Here is a 14,653-nt window from a genome sequence, read left to right as displayed (position 1 = left end):
CAGCCAGGCAGCAATGAAGGAGCACAGAATTCTGTGCCTTAAAAGTGCTCTGCAGGTAGCCTAAAGATTTCCAGGGTGTTTCCATCTCTAAAGAGAAGACATTGTGGGGCACCTGGGTGGCTCAGTAGGTTAAGGGTCCGACTTGGGCTCAGGCCATGATCTCGAGGTTGGTGGGTTTGAGCCCCACATGTGGGTCTGTGCTGACAGGTCAGAGCCTTGAGCCTGCTTTGGATTCTGTGTGTCCCTCTCTCTCTGCCCCTCACGCTCCCCAACTGTCACCCTCTCTCTCAAAAATAAATTTAAAAAAACATTAAAAAATTTTTTTAAAGAAGATATTGTGAGATCTTTGGATACAAGCCCACAGGTGAATTGTACGGGGAGGGGGGGGGAGAGAGGAAGCATTTACTTGGAAAATAAAGTTGTTAATAGAGCATAAAATAGAAATGGGTCTGTGCAAATTGGCTTCAGCCCCAACACCGCACTGCCCCCAAGTCCTAGGGGTGGCCAGACCCTACGCGCAAGGTCAGCAAAAGAAGGCAACAATTCCACCAAACAGGTCAGGACCCAGAATGAAGGGCCTGGCTGTTCCCAGCCCTAGAATCAAGCAAAAAGAGGTTAAGCAGAGTTGTGAAACCCTGTTGATGCCAGGCAGTCAGAGGCTGAGGTCTGGTGGCAGAAATGAAGACAACAAGGAGAGGACAGGAGGTAAAGGGGTGGAGAGAAAAGAGGAAAGGAGGCGGAAGGAGCCAATGCTAGATTAGGTGCGGTACAGAGAGGTGAAACACCAACGGGAGAGCATAGCAAACAGCAGCTAACTTAACCCCCGATTATACCACTCACTATGCCTAGATGTCCATTCATTTCATTCTCACAAGTCAGTGAGATGGGCATTATCCATCTGGGATCCATTCTGGTTTACCTGGGATAATCCCAGGAGACACCTGATGTTTCAGAATGTATGACAGACCAGTTCTGGGGTCAGCAGCACCCAGTAGACATTAGGCCTGAATGAAAGCAGGTTGGGTAGAAAACAAACTAGAATACTGAGCTGATATCCCCAGGAAGACAGCTACTTGTTCCTAAGGGACTAAAGAGAAGGATAGAGTTGAAATACAAATGAGCCAAGGAAGCCGCTGAGTTACTCGATGCTATACGGGAGAAGAACATGGACATCACTTGAGGAATGGAGGGGACCATCTCCATGGCTCCAGAGGTGCCACCCAGTCTTCAGTGGTGTGGAACATCTCTTTTGATTTCAGACAGTAAGAAGACAAGTAATAACTCTCATCACTGCTCGTTTCACATGCCTCTCAGGAGACATGGTGTTTGTGCCTCTTAGCGGACCATGCTTGCCTGGGGCTGGAGCTCTCAGAGAGACATTACTAATATGCCCTCGTCGTGGTATGGCTAATGTGCCCGGAGTGCCAACAAGTAGCTGGGAGCAGGGCCAGTCCTGAGATAGTCTTTGCCTTGTTCCAGTTCCTTCCCTGTGAGTTCCAGCCACATACTCCTGTTCAGGGGCCAGGATGGCAGCTTGGTAATGTCTTTGGTAATAATAGACTCTTACCAATGTCCCTTACTTGCTCCTGTGGGTGAGCAGGACAATCTCCTTGTTTCCTGCAGCTTGGGGGACTGACAAAGAGGATGTTATGGCTCAGATAATCCTTTCACTCACCTACACAAGCTCTCCACTCTTGACTCACCTTCCTGTTCTCTGGCACCCTTACACACTCCTCAAACCCTGCAGGGTGCGGACAGCAGTATCTGATGGCAATAAGAAGGGAATGGATGAGTTACTGAATCTGAAACTAAAGGAAAGGATATCTAGTTCTTATTGTGGATAGTCCTCCATCATTTGTCAAAAATGCTTACTGTGGTTTAGGGGCACCTGGGTGGCTCGGTTGCTTGGGCGTCCGGCTTCAGCTGGGGTTGTGATCTCGCAGTTCGTGGATTTGGACCCCACGTCGGGCTCTGTGCTGACAGCTCGAAGCCTGGAGCCTGCTTTGGATTCTGTGTTTCCCTCTCTCTATGCCCCTCCCCTGCTAGCGCTTTGTCTCTCTCTATCTCTCAAGGATAAATAAACATTAAAAAAAAATGCTTGCTGTGGTTTAGTATCATGCGCTTATAGGACAGGAGATGGCCTTTTTGTTCATCAAATGCCAGTTCTTACTGCTAGCGAGTGTCACTGATCACCCACAGGACTTTCTGGGTAGCCAGTAAGCTGTACTGGCCGTTTTAGATATGGCAACAGCATCCTCCCTGTTTTTTTCTAAGGGACCCGGAGACCCAAAGGCTGGAGGAAGCCTATGTGAAGTGCCATGAGAATAAGCCATTAGGCAACAGAACTCCAAAATCCAACCACACACATACAAGTGTTATTCTCACTGCCCTCCTCCCCACTTTTGTCTTACTAAACAGAAAGTGGCATCATTTTTTATGATAATTATTGTGAAATTTCTTGATAGAATCAAGACCCAGACCCTTGATTAATGGGGTAGGAGTTGGGATATTAGGGGACATAGAGATTATCCAACCTTTTAAAGAATCAATTTCAGGGTGCCTGGGTGACTCAGTCAGGTAAGCGTCAGACTCTTGGTTTTGGCTCGGTCATGATCTCAGTTGGTGAGTTCAAGCCCCACATCGGGCTCTGCACTGACAGCTAGCTGCAGAGCCTGCTTGGGATTCTCTGTCTCCCTCTCTCTCTGCCCACCACCCCCACGCTGTCTCTCTATCTCTCTCTCTCTCAGAAATAAACATTAAAAAAAAAAATAAAGATTCAAGTTCATATTAGGCCTTTTTATTAAGATGCTGAGTATTGTAGTGAAAACAACATAGGCTTTGAGACAGAGTCAATCCTAAGATATTACTACTTCTCTGAACCTCAGTTCTTTCAGCTGTGAAATGTGGGTCATAATATCTACTCTGAAGGGTGGCTGTAAGAATTAAAAATTGTGCATATAAGAGAACCTGGGTGGCTCAGTCAGTTGAGCATCTGACTTTTGATTTCCATTAAGGTCATGATCTCACAGTTTGTGAGTTTGAGCCCCACATTGGGCTCTGCGCTGACAGTGTGGAACCTGCTTGAGATACTCTCTCTCTCTCTTTCTCAGCCCCTCCCCTGCTTGTGTGCTCTGTTTCTCTCTCCCAAAATAAATAAACTTTAAAAATTCTGCATATAAAAAGTGCCTGGCCAGATTAAGTAGGTTTGGTAAGTGGAGCACTGATTATTATATGTGCATGAGATATTGCCTACAATGGACAGACACCAATGGTCACTACAAATGAGAACAAAACATAGGGGTCAAGATTGGAGTCCTTAAAAACCACCAATGAGTATAGCAAACACGTTTGACTTGTAAATCCTTAATATCCTATGTGTGTATATGTGTTTGTGTGTGCATGTGTATGTATATGGGTATCTGTGTATATATGACTTTACTCAGTGAAGTTATTGTAAGCATCATGATAACATATGTTGAATAATTTGAGGTTGACAAGGATGGATGTATGGGTTGAGTAAAGTGTCATAAAAAAATGAAAGAAGCTATTATTATTTCAAATATGTCAGATGCTGACATTTCACTAAAAAGAACTGCAATTAAATATCTTCTAGCTGGGGCGCCTGGGTGGCTCAGTCGGTTAAGCGTCCGACTTCAGCTCAGGTCATGATCTCCTGGTTGATGAGTTTGAGCCCCGTGTCAGGCTCTGTGCCGACAGCTCAGAGCCTGGACCCTGCTTCAGATTCTGTGTCTTCCTCTCTCTCTGCCCCTCCCCGACTCATGCTTTGTCTCTCTCTCTCTCTCTCTCTCTCTCTCTCTCTCTCAAAAATAAATAAACACTGGGGGGCCTGGGGGGCTCAGTCAGTTAAGTGTCTGACTCTTGGTTTGGGCTCAGGTCGTGATGTCATGAGTTCGAGCCCCATATTGGGCTCCATGCTGACAGCACGGAGACTGCCTGGGATTCTCTCTCTCCGTCTCTCTCTCTCTGCCCCTCCTCTGCTCTATCTCTCAAAATAAATTAAACAAACAAATAAATAAATAAATAAATAAATTCTTTCAGCCAACACAGTCAAAAGATAGAGACAAGCAAAGTGACCATGTACCCCAAAAGATTTTGTTTCATTGAAAAGACAATGTTCTGGAAGGGTTTGGCCAAGAAAGTTCTAGCCTTGATATAAATGATCAAAAGTAAGGGCTTCAGTCTCTTCAAGGCAGGACTGATGGATGGTTCATACTGGCCAGAAGAATGGTCTTTAAAGGAGACTACTGTCAGCTGAACAAGGAGGCGGCCCTGCTCTCAAATGGTCAACCAGTGATGGCAGCAAATATATATGAGCGTGACCTAAAAGCAGGAAAGGGAGGAGCAGATTGAAGAAGCAGTTAAATCATTAGTCTCCCAAAGTCATTTGGGGGGGGGGGTATGTGTGCAGAAATAAAAAAATATATATGGTAATGACAAAAGTGAGGTGGCCTCAGGCAGCCTAGTCATGCAAGCTGAGGACAATTTTTGGCTGCTCTGGTATCTGGAAGTAACAAGTCACTCATCTATTCATTTAATAAACACTTGTTAAGTGTTGACTATGTGCCAGGCACAGCACTCTGCTAGAGATACATTGATAAATAGGACAGGTACTGCCCCTACCCTCAAAGGATTTACAGTTGAATGGGACAGAGATGGATAGAGACACAATTCCACCTCAAAGAGCTCCAGTAGAACAAATCAGTTCAAATAAGAAATAGCTTGTAGGATTATGTTCATTCTGCTATGGTGGCACTGAGAAAGGGTCAGATAACTGGGAAAGTCTTGAAAGGCTTCACAGCAGGTAATACAAGAAGCAGAACTGAAGTACAGCTAGGTGACTGCCAAGTAGACAAGAGGAGACAGGAGCAGCAGAGTGCACAGGCACTAGTGTGTGCTCAACAAGGAAGCACAAAAAAGCAAGATAGATATATTTAAGTGGTGCATGTGAAATCCATGTAGCTGGAGGGTGGCATGTCCAAAGTGTGGAGCTGCAGAAGTTAGGACTGTTATACCTGGTTGTAAGATACTGACGAGCCTTGAAAGTCCATGTTAAGGGCTTGGGATTTTAGCCTTTGGACAGGATATGATGAGGAGGTTTTTAAGGAGGGTTGAGACATGATCGGATTTATGTCCTTAGAGGAGAAATGGCCACTTGAAAGCTCTTTGTGAGATTTCTCGTTCTGGATCAAGATGGAATAGACTCAATTCTCCCTACTCTCACTAAATGCTGAAAACCCTGGGCATTATATATATATATAGCAACATATACATGACTCTGGATGAGCTAGGAAAAGATCTGAGGAGAGACACAGCAGTGATTTGTCTGTGTTTGCTTTTTGCTTCATCTATCTGAACTGGATGTTGGAGAAGCCAGCCATCTGGAAGAGCCAACAGCACAAAGAAAAAGAAAAAAAGAAAAGCCAGCTATATCTAGTTAAAGGATCCAGATGGGGGTAGTCTAGCAATAGCCACCCTACTCCCACCAAACACCACAGAAAACATCGCAGCCCCTTCCCACTCCTACCAGCAAAGGCAAAGCAGGGAGCCTCAACATCCATTTGGGCCTGGCTGTAACGAGGTATCCCCCCAGCCCCACAGTCAGGGTGGTGTAAGGAAACTACGAATGGGAGGCCAGAACTTTCACCAGCTTCCAGTGGTAATGAGCACCTAGCCCCTAACACCATGGTGTTAGTGGAGGACATGTGGGGATCAGTAAGGAGGCACCCTCCCGATCCCAGGCAGGGTGATGTCAGCAGAGAGCCAGAACTCCCACTAACCAAGCAGTAATGAGGTGTCCTTCCCCAACCCCCACCAAAGGGTATCAATGGAGGCCAAGAAGAAAGCTGGGTTTCAACCACCCACCTGACAAAAAGTATTAAAACCAGAACCCAACTGCATGCTATCCCTTTCTTAAAAAACTAAACATTCACTTACCATACAGTCCATTAGTGATACTCTGGGCATTTATCTCAGATAAGTGAAATCTTCTGTCCACACAAACCTGTACACAAATGTCACAGCAGCCTTATCTGTAATGGCAAAATACTAGAAACAACCAAAATGTCCCTCAATGAATGAGGGGTTAAACAAACTGTGGTCCCCATACCACGGGACACAATTCAACAATAAAGGGAACAAGCTATTGGTACACACAGCAACTTGGATGGATCTTGGTGTCATTAAGCTGAAAGAAAAAAAATTAATCTCAAATGACCACTTGCTATATGATTCCACTTATCTAATGTTCTCGAAATGACAAAATTATGGAGATGGAAATGGATTAGTGGTAGCCGGGGGTTAGAGATGGTGGTAAACGGGAGGGGTGTGCGAGTGTGACTACAGGGGTAGTAAGAGGAGATCTTTGTGGTGATGGAATAATTTTGCATCTTGACTGTGGTGGTATTGACACAAATCTACACAGGTGGAAATGGCACACATAAAACTATACATACATATTGTACCAATGTCAACTTTCTGGTTTTGATATTATACTATAGTTACATAAAATATAACCATTGGGGGAAACCAGGTGAAGCCTACATAGAACCTATCTGAACTACTTTTACAACTTCCTGTATATCTGTAATTATTTTTTAAAAGTTTTGTAACCAGACAAGTGTTGGGGGGTCGGAGGGGGAGGCAGCTGTTCATCAACTTTTAAGTTCCTTCCAGTAGTTCTCAGCTTGCTAATTCTAGAAACAAGAGATGGAAAAAAAAATAAGAAATTTACCTTTTAAATATAAATTTCCTCTTTTGAGAATATGCTATAAGTAGCAGGATGAGCTGTCCATATGATTCAAGTTAACATCAAGCAAGATTTCAGTACTGTTCCTTAGATTCCAAGTTCTTAGTTCTTTTTTTTTTTTTTTTTTAATATTTTTAACGTTTACTTATTTTTGAGAGAGAGAGTGTGTGAATGGGGGAGTGGCAGAGAGAGAGGGAGACACAGAATCGGAAGCAGGCTCCAGGCTCCAAGCTGTCCACACAGAGTCCGACACTGGGCTCGAACTCACCAACCGTGAGATCATGACCTCAGCCAAAGTTGGACACTTAAACCGACTGAGCCATCCAGGTACGACCCCAGTTCCTAGTTCTTATCTGACACCTTCCTCTGCACCACTGGATGGCTAGGAGATAATCTCCTCAGACGAGGAAATTTAAGCTTATGGAGAACTGGCATGCCTGATTTACACAGTGATGGTGGTGGAAAGATGAGACAGCATCTCTCCCTGAGGACTTCTCCATATGTAAAATCAAACTCCCTCTTAGCACCTGGGATAAGTGTGGAACTGCCTCCCCACCTTACACTGCTGTTCTCTTGGGTCTACAAGTGGGAACACATTTTAATGCTGTGAGGCAAGAGGAATGAAACAGGGAGAACAGGTTGGACAAATAAAAATTGGAAATTTGGTTTCGAAATCAGAAGCATGTGACTTCAAAGAACCATACTTTTCACAGGCAAGGAGTGGAAGGTCTTCAAGGGAAGAGTTTTACTAGCAAGTTTTTAAAAGGTCTGAATAAACAAACCAGTGCCACCCAATAAAATCTGAAGATATTCCTGCCACCCCTAGATGTCTATGGCAACCAAGGTCTGGAAAAACTCTCTTATATCTCCTTTGGCCCAGCAATCTTTTCACCCTAGAATTTCTCCACAAAACCCTTGAGTACGGCCCTCAGATCCTTGGCTCCTAGTATAATAGTGGCATGCCTTGTAAAATACATGAAGGACTGGCTGCAAGATGCAGGAATCAAGTCCAAGACTGAAATTCCTGGGACAAAGAGTCCTAATCCTAGACCTACCTTCTGAGAGGCTCTTATTCTCTGTCCCAAGTCTTCCCATCTTAGAATCAATGTCATCTAGATATTCACCGTATGTCAAAATGGGCTCTAATAATTTCTATTTACTGATCGCTGTTTCTAAACCTGGTTTACCCCTTCCTACCAATGAACTTGGGACAGGTTCTTCCAAGTTTATAATGACAGAGTTTCAGTCAGAGAGAGGGGAACATTCCCAGGCCTCTCGAGAATAAAAAAACAAATAAAACACAAAAAACAGAAAATTCATCGGTTTCTTTCAAGTCTTTGTGTGTTGCCTTATCAAGTCCTTCAAGTCTTATCAAGTCCCTGTCTATTTATTGCACCAAATGAAGACACACACACACACCTCAAATTAAAAAAATCCAGTCAGGTTGAAAACAGATGAACTAAACAGTTCAGGTAACCTACGACCCAGCAATTGCACTACTAGGCATTTATCCACGGGATACAGGTGTGCTGTTTCGAAGGGACACATGCACCCCCGTGTTTATAGCAGCACTATCAACAACAGCCAAAGTATGGAAAGAGCCCAAATGTCCATCGATGGATGAATGGATAAAGAAGATGTGGTTGATATATACAATGGAGTATTACTCAGCAATCAAAAAGAATGAAATCTTGCCATTTGCAACTACATGGATGGAACTGGAGGGTATGATGCTAAGTGAAATTAGTCAGTCAGAGAAAGAGAAGTATCATATGACTTCAATCACATGAGGACTTTAAGAGACAAAACAGATGAACATAAGGGAAGGGAAACAAAAATAATATAAAAACAGGGAGGGGGACAAAACAGAAGAGACTCATAAATATGGAGAACAAACAGAGGGTTGCTGGAGGGATTGTGGGAGGGGGGATGGGCTAAATGGATAAGGGGCACTAAGGAATCTACTCCTGAAATCATTGTTGCACTATACGCTAACTAATTTGGATGTAAAATTTAAAAAATAAAAAATTAAATTAAAAAAATAAAAATAAATAAACAGTTCAGGTAATTAACAGGTATTTTAAAAGTCAAATATGACAGCATGTTTGGAGATTCTACCCAAATGTTGACAGGAGATCACCAAAATCCTACAGGAGAAAACAGGCAGCAACCTCTTTGACCTTGATCGCAGCAACTTCTCACTTGACATCTCTCTGGAGACAAGGGAAACAAAAGCAAAAATGAACTATTGGGACCTCCTCAAAATAAAAAGCTTTTGCACAGTGAAGAAAACAACCAACAGAACTAACAGGCAACTTATAGAATGGGAAAAGATATTTGCAAATGAGATACCTGAAGACTCCCTGACTCTGAACCCTCAAGGACAGAGCTGTATGACAGTCAAGTTTGATGTGTAGATATAAAGTACTGATGAATGACAGAAAAAGATGGGTTGGTCAGCTCTATGGCAATTGCTTTGAACTCCTTACAAAAAACACAGTGCCCACCTAGGAAAGCAGGTTAAGGCACCTCCTTCCTCTAGCTGAACCATAACCCAATCTTGATAAGGTGATTAAGATCCTGTTGGATGAGGGTTACCTCAAGTTTTGAGCAGGAGGAATTAAAATGTACGTAGGCATCATCTCATTTCTGGTTAAGCAATAAAGAAGATATGCTAATTTTCAATTTACATAACACACCCATCCATCTGGCAATGAGGCAAACCCTCTTTCCTTGATTCTCTGCCTTAAAAAAAAAATCTGGCTTTAGTGGTAAAAAAGCTCAGTGTAAGAAGGAACAATAAATAAAATAACTAAATGCAAATCAAACATAAATGTCATAACATTTAGAAAACTTTTTCTCTTAGGCATTAAAAGGTCAAATTGGATGTCCCTATGTTCTTTTACAATCGCCAATTCATTCTTTTTGTCATTTCTACCCTGATGTTCTCCATGGTCTTTCATCCCTGATCTTCTGAATTTTTATATGCCTGGGAATTCATCAGATTATTAAAACCAGGTGACTGGGTGCCTATCTGATGATTCAGGGTGTGAGCTGTATTAGAGAACTCCCACCTGCTGGAATGAACCTATTTCTATTTAATCACCCCTTCTTATAGAAAGGCCACAAAATGCTGCAGCCTCTAGGTTCCAATAATAACAGATAATAACAACTAGGTCAGAAGTCCCACAACTAAGGGATACTACTTTCATACCTAAACCTTCTATTATTTATGGGGAGGGGGAGCAGAGAGAGCGAGGAGGACACTTATAATGCTAACGAGGTTATTTCAGGACCAACGTTTTTAAACTCAATTGTTTTTAAGAAAATTCAAACATACACAAAAACAGACTGAATAACACGAGACCCTGACATACCCATGGTCTAGATTCGTTATCATCAAACTTTTGCCACACTTACTTTATCTCTGTTGTCTCATTTTGTTGAATTAAAGTAAATCTCAAGCATAATTTCATTTCTTCCCGATATACTTCAGTATCCATATCTGCATAGATATTTTCATATAATACTTCATCATATCTACCAAACTTAAGACTCTTCAAATTCTCTTGCCTGCTTCAAAGACAGATTGCTTTTTTTCACATCAGGATCCAAACAAAGTCCATACATTATATTTGGTGGTTGTTATCTCTAGAAGTCTGTCTTAATCTAGAACCATCTCCCCGTTTTTTAAATTCAAGCCATTAACTTGTTGAAGAAATTGTCAGTTTACTTTAGAATGACTCATCCTTTGGATTTCTGCTTTCTCATAGTATAATTTGTTTCCCTCTATTTCCTGTAAATAGAATCCTCACCACCCTTCTCTTTACATATTGTCTTCATCTAAACCATCTAAACAGAGAACAATTTGAGTGGCTATTTTCTCAATTCTTCCCAGGATGGTGCGTGGTGCCATTCTAAGTGAATAGGAGAGAGGTTACTTTATTATATACAGTAGATTCCATAGGACAGTAGGACTCAATTTCCTCCCAGAACCCAGATGAGAAAAGCTCACAGGCTTGATCATATTCAGTTTCAACTTTTGCGGGGCACAAATACTTCACAGAAGGCACTGTATGTTTTGTATTGCATCATACCAAGAGGCACAATGTCTGCTTCTCTTACTCTTAGAGATGTGAGGATGAATTAGTGGGTTCAGATGATGGAAATGTCTAACAGTTTCATCCACTAATGACTGCTGTAGATATCTGGTGGGGGGATAGGCAGTTGCAAAGAACCTAAGCCAAGAATTGAGTGAAAATTTCTACCAAGGGTGATCTATCTCATCGTGGGGCCCAAAAAGGGTGACAACTTATATGGTACAATACCAAACGGCCTTACTCAAAAGGAATCCATTTGACTTCTCCTTGGCATACCCCTCTAATAGTGGTCAGTGAGAGCAAGACCAGACATGGACTATTCATTTCCACCTTAAAACAGCTTTAAAACTTTGGGGCGCCTGGGTGGCTCAGTTGGTTAAGTGTCCAACTTTGGCTCAGGTCATGATCTCACGGTCTGTGAGTTCAAGCCTGCGTCTGGCTCTGTGCTCAGAGCCTGGAGCCTGCTTTGGATTCTGTGTCTCTCACTCTCTCTGCCCCTCCCCCCACTGGCATTCTGTCTCTCTCTCAAAAATAAATACACATAATTAAAAAAACCCATAATAAATAAATACATAAATACATAAATAAATAAATAAAAATCTAAGTCAACATATTCAATGTTGTTTGCCTGTCAGAATGGGCCTAGCATGCCAGGAGAGCATTTCCTTTATCTTCCTCAATAATATTTCCAATCTCCCAAATCTTTTTTTCAGAGAAGCATGGAGAAATGCCCCACCAAGATGGGACACAAAACAAATTATGTTCACTACACCTAGTGGGAAATGAAAAGAAATATTTTGCCTCCAAAATCATAACCTAAGTAAACATGGTAAAGTAATACCAGATACCTCCTTTATCACACTTTAAGTGGTTAGAAGAGATGAAAGCAGCAGTTTCTAGCCTCTGCGCCCAGTGAGTGGTCCATAAAGTTGCTGCCAATCTCATTCCTGCTATCAAAAAAGGGCTAACTAGGTAAGGGCGAGGCCTAGACAATTAAGTTATGTACTAAAGCAATATACTACAACCGTGCAAGAGGGAGAACAGAGTTTACTAAAACCAAAGCAACTGGAGCAAGCTGTTTTGGTTAGACCGCCTAGGAAAATGTATCATGCACCAGTTTTTCACTGCCGGAAAACTAGTACATGACTATCCTCCACTACTACCATATTCCTGAAGTGGCCTCCATCATATATGTGTTCCCTCGCTTGGCCTGGATGCTGTGAACCAATAAAGTTCCTGTCTTGGGAGCAGCACAGCGGGATTGTGCTCCTCTTGCTGCACCTATACCCGTACTTTCTTGCTCTTCTTCCACCTGCTCTGCCCTCCTAGTCCACTGGGACCTATCGAATCTGCATCTGCTCTGACAAGGTCGGTGGTGGAGTCGGAGTGGAGGAGAACAAACCTGCCCTACCCTCGCCTCACTGTCCACGAGTAAAACCTACACTAGTGCAAACTCAGCATGAAGAGCAAATGAAATGGACACCTTGAGAGTGAGGCCAAAAGTATAAAACATAATAAGTCCATACAATGTTAGCGCTACAGGGGAGATTAAAGGTCACTTAGTATAACTCTCTTATTTTATAAAAGAGAATACTATAGTCCAGAGAAATTAATTATTTGTCCCGAATTACAGTAGCAATGAGAAAATAAAATACAAAATAAAATGATGTCCAAAGACCTTTTGGGTAAAGATCAAAAACATTAGGTAAAACTACTAATCACATAGAAATACTTGGAATTTTTAAAGGACAAAAATGTTCATTCATTTTACAAACATTTACTGAGAGCCCATTATGTGACAGGCATAGTCTTAAGAACCGGGGATGAACCATTGAATAAGCAAAAATCCCTGTCTTTGTGGAGTATACAATCCAGCAGGGAGAGAGAGAAAATAAACATTAAGTAAAATATATAGTATGTCATGCAGAAAGAAGTATTATGAAGAAAGGTAAAGCAGAGAAAGGGGATAAGGAATACCTGGGTGTGGAGGTGGTCAGGAGGGTTGATTTTAAAATAAGATGGTCAAGGGTGCCTAAGTGGCTCAGTTGGTTAAGCATCCAACTCTTGATTATAGCTCAGGTCATGATCTCACGGTTCGTGAGTTCGAGCCCTGAGTCCAGCTCCACACGGACAGTGCAGAGCCTGCTTGAGAGTCTTTCTCTCTCTCTCTCTCTCTCTCTCTCTCTCAAGAACAAATAAATAAACATTTAAAAAAAAAATAAAAAATAAGATGGCCAAGGGTCCAGAAGGCCCTTTAAGAGGATACATTTGAATAAAGACTTAAAGGAGGTAAGGAAGTTAGCCAAATATTACCTGAGGGAGAAGTGTCTCCATGCAGAGCAAACAGCAAATTAAAAAGCCCTAAAGCAAAAGTGCCCCTAGACTGTCCTAAGGAATACAAAGATGAGCAGAATGTGCAAAAACAAAGAGCAGTTGGAGATAAAGACTCAAAAGGGATTAGGACCAGATTTTTTACGGCCTTGTATGACATAATAAGGACTGTGGCTGAAATTTCCTGAATAGCCAAAGGGAACTGTGAGCAGAGGAGTGACACAATCTTACTTTTTCTGAAAGCACTGCTCTGGTTGTGGTACTAAGAACGGTCTGGAAGGGGCAAATATAGAAACAAGATAACCAACTAGGAGACGGTCACAATAATTCAGGAATGATGATGACTCAGATCAGGGATGCAGTGGGGCAGATACTGAGAAGTAGTTGTATACTGCATACATTTTCAAGGTAGAGCCAACAAGAAGTTGCATAAGAAATACACAAGTAGGGGCGCCTGGGTGGCGCAGTCGGTTAAGCGTCCGACTTCAACCAGGTCACGATCTCACGGTCCGTGAGTTCGAGCCCCGCGTCGGGCTCTGGGCTGATGGCTCAGAGCCTGGAGCCTGTTTCCGATTCTGTGTCTCCCTCTCTCTCTGCCCCTCGCCCGTTCATGCTCTGTCTCTCTCTGTCCCAAAAATGGATAAACGTTGAAAAAAAAAAAAAAAAAAGAAATACACAAGTAAAGGTTGACTCTCTTCTTCTTCTTCTTCTTCTTCTTCTTCTTCTTCTTCTTCTTTTCTTGGCTAAAAAGATGGAGCCGTCATTTGCTGAGATGGAGAAGACTGAAGGAACAGATTTTTTTGTTGTCGTTAGGGGGTATGCATATGTGTGTGTAAAAGGTGGAGACCAGAAGGTTGGTTTTTGGATGTGTTAAGTTTGGTTGCTGTACTGAGAAAGTATACAAAGTACAGGCAGAGAGATTACTTAGGAAACTCTTACAGTAATCCATGAGAGATATGCTGGTGGTTTGGACCAGGCATCTGGCAGGATAAGGAACATGAACGGGAGATACATTTTGAAGGTAGAGTTGACACAATTTGCTGAGGAAGTGATGAAGGATGAAAATGAGATGAAGACAGAAGGCAATGATTTCTTCAAGTTTCTCAGCCTCAATAAATAGATGGGACATGGGAATTGACATGGGAAAGATTGTAGAAAGAGCAAATTTGAGGGAGGCCAACGATGTGGAAATGTCAAGTAAGCAGTTGGAGTTGTTAACAGTTTGATTTCAGTGAGAGGTCTGGACCAGAATATAAATTTGGGAGTATGTAGATAACATTTAAAACCATCAGGGGCGCCTGGGTGGCTTGGTTGGTTAAGCGTCCGACTTCGGCTCGGGTCATGATCTTGCGGTTTGTGAGTTCGAGCCCTGCATCAGGCTCTGTGCTGACAGCTCGGAGCCTGGAGCCTGCTTCCGATTCTGTGTCTCCTTCTATCTCTGCCCCTCCCCCACTTG

The 14,653-nt window shown here is 42.6% G+C and overlaps 1 protein-coding gene across 3 annotated transcripts in view; it reads right to left on the bottom strand.

Annotated features, from left to right (window-relative positions):
- Positions 1-4,411: 4,411 nt before the first annotated feature.
- Positions 4,412-14,653, bottom strand: part of CCDC15 (coiled-coil domain containing 15) — a 100,277-nt gene continuing 90,035 nt past the window's right edge. Inside the window, exons 17-18 of one of the 3 annotated variants that reach the window (XR_005792975.1) lie at positions 8,885-8,979; positions 4,412-6,713 (exon numbers count right to left, since the gene is read on the bottom strand). The gene's annotated coding sequence lies outside the window, so the exon portion shown is untranslated. Of the gene's footprint in view, positions 6,714-8,814; positions 8,980-14,653 lie in introns of those variants that run through there. The other 2 variants (XM_040483427.1, XM_040483425.1) reach the window with 2 other exon arrangements.

This window comes from Herpailurus yagouaroundi, unplaced genomic scaffold (genome assembly GCF_014898765.1).
Source record: "Herpailurus yagouaroundi ecotype Mexico unplaced genomic scaffold, PumYag 161, whole genome shotgun sequence".
NCBI classification, from domain to species: domain Eukaryota; kingdom Metazoa; phylum Chordata; class Mammalia; order Carnivora; family Felidae; genus Herpailurus; species Herpailurus yagouaroundi.
Note: the sequence above shows the minus strand (reverse complement) of the source record. Positions and strands in the feature narration are given on the sequence as shown.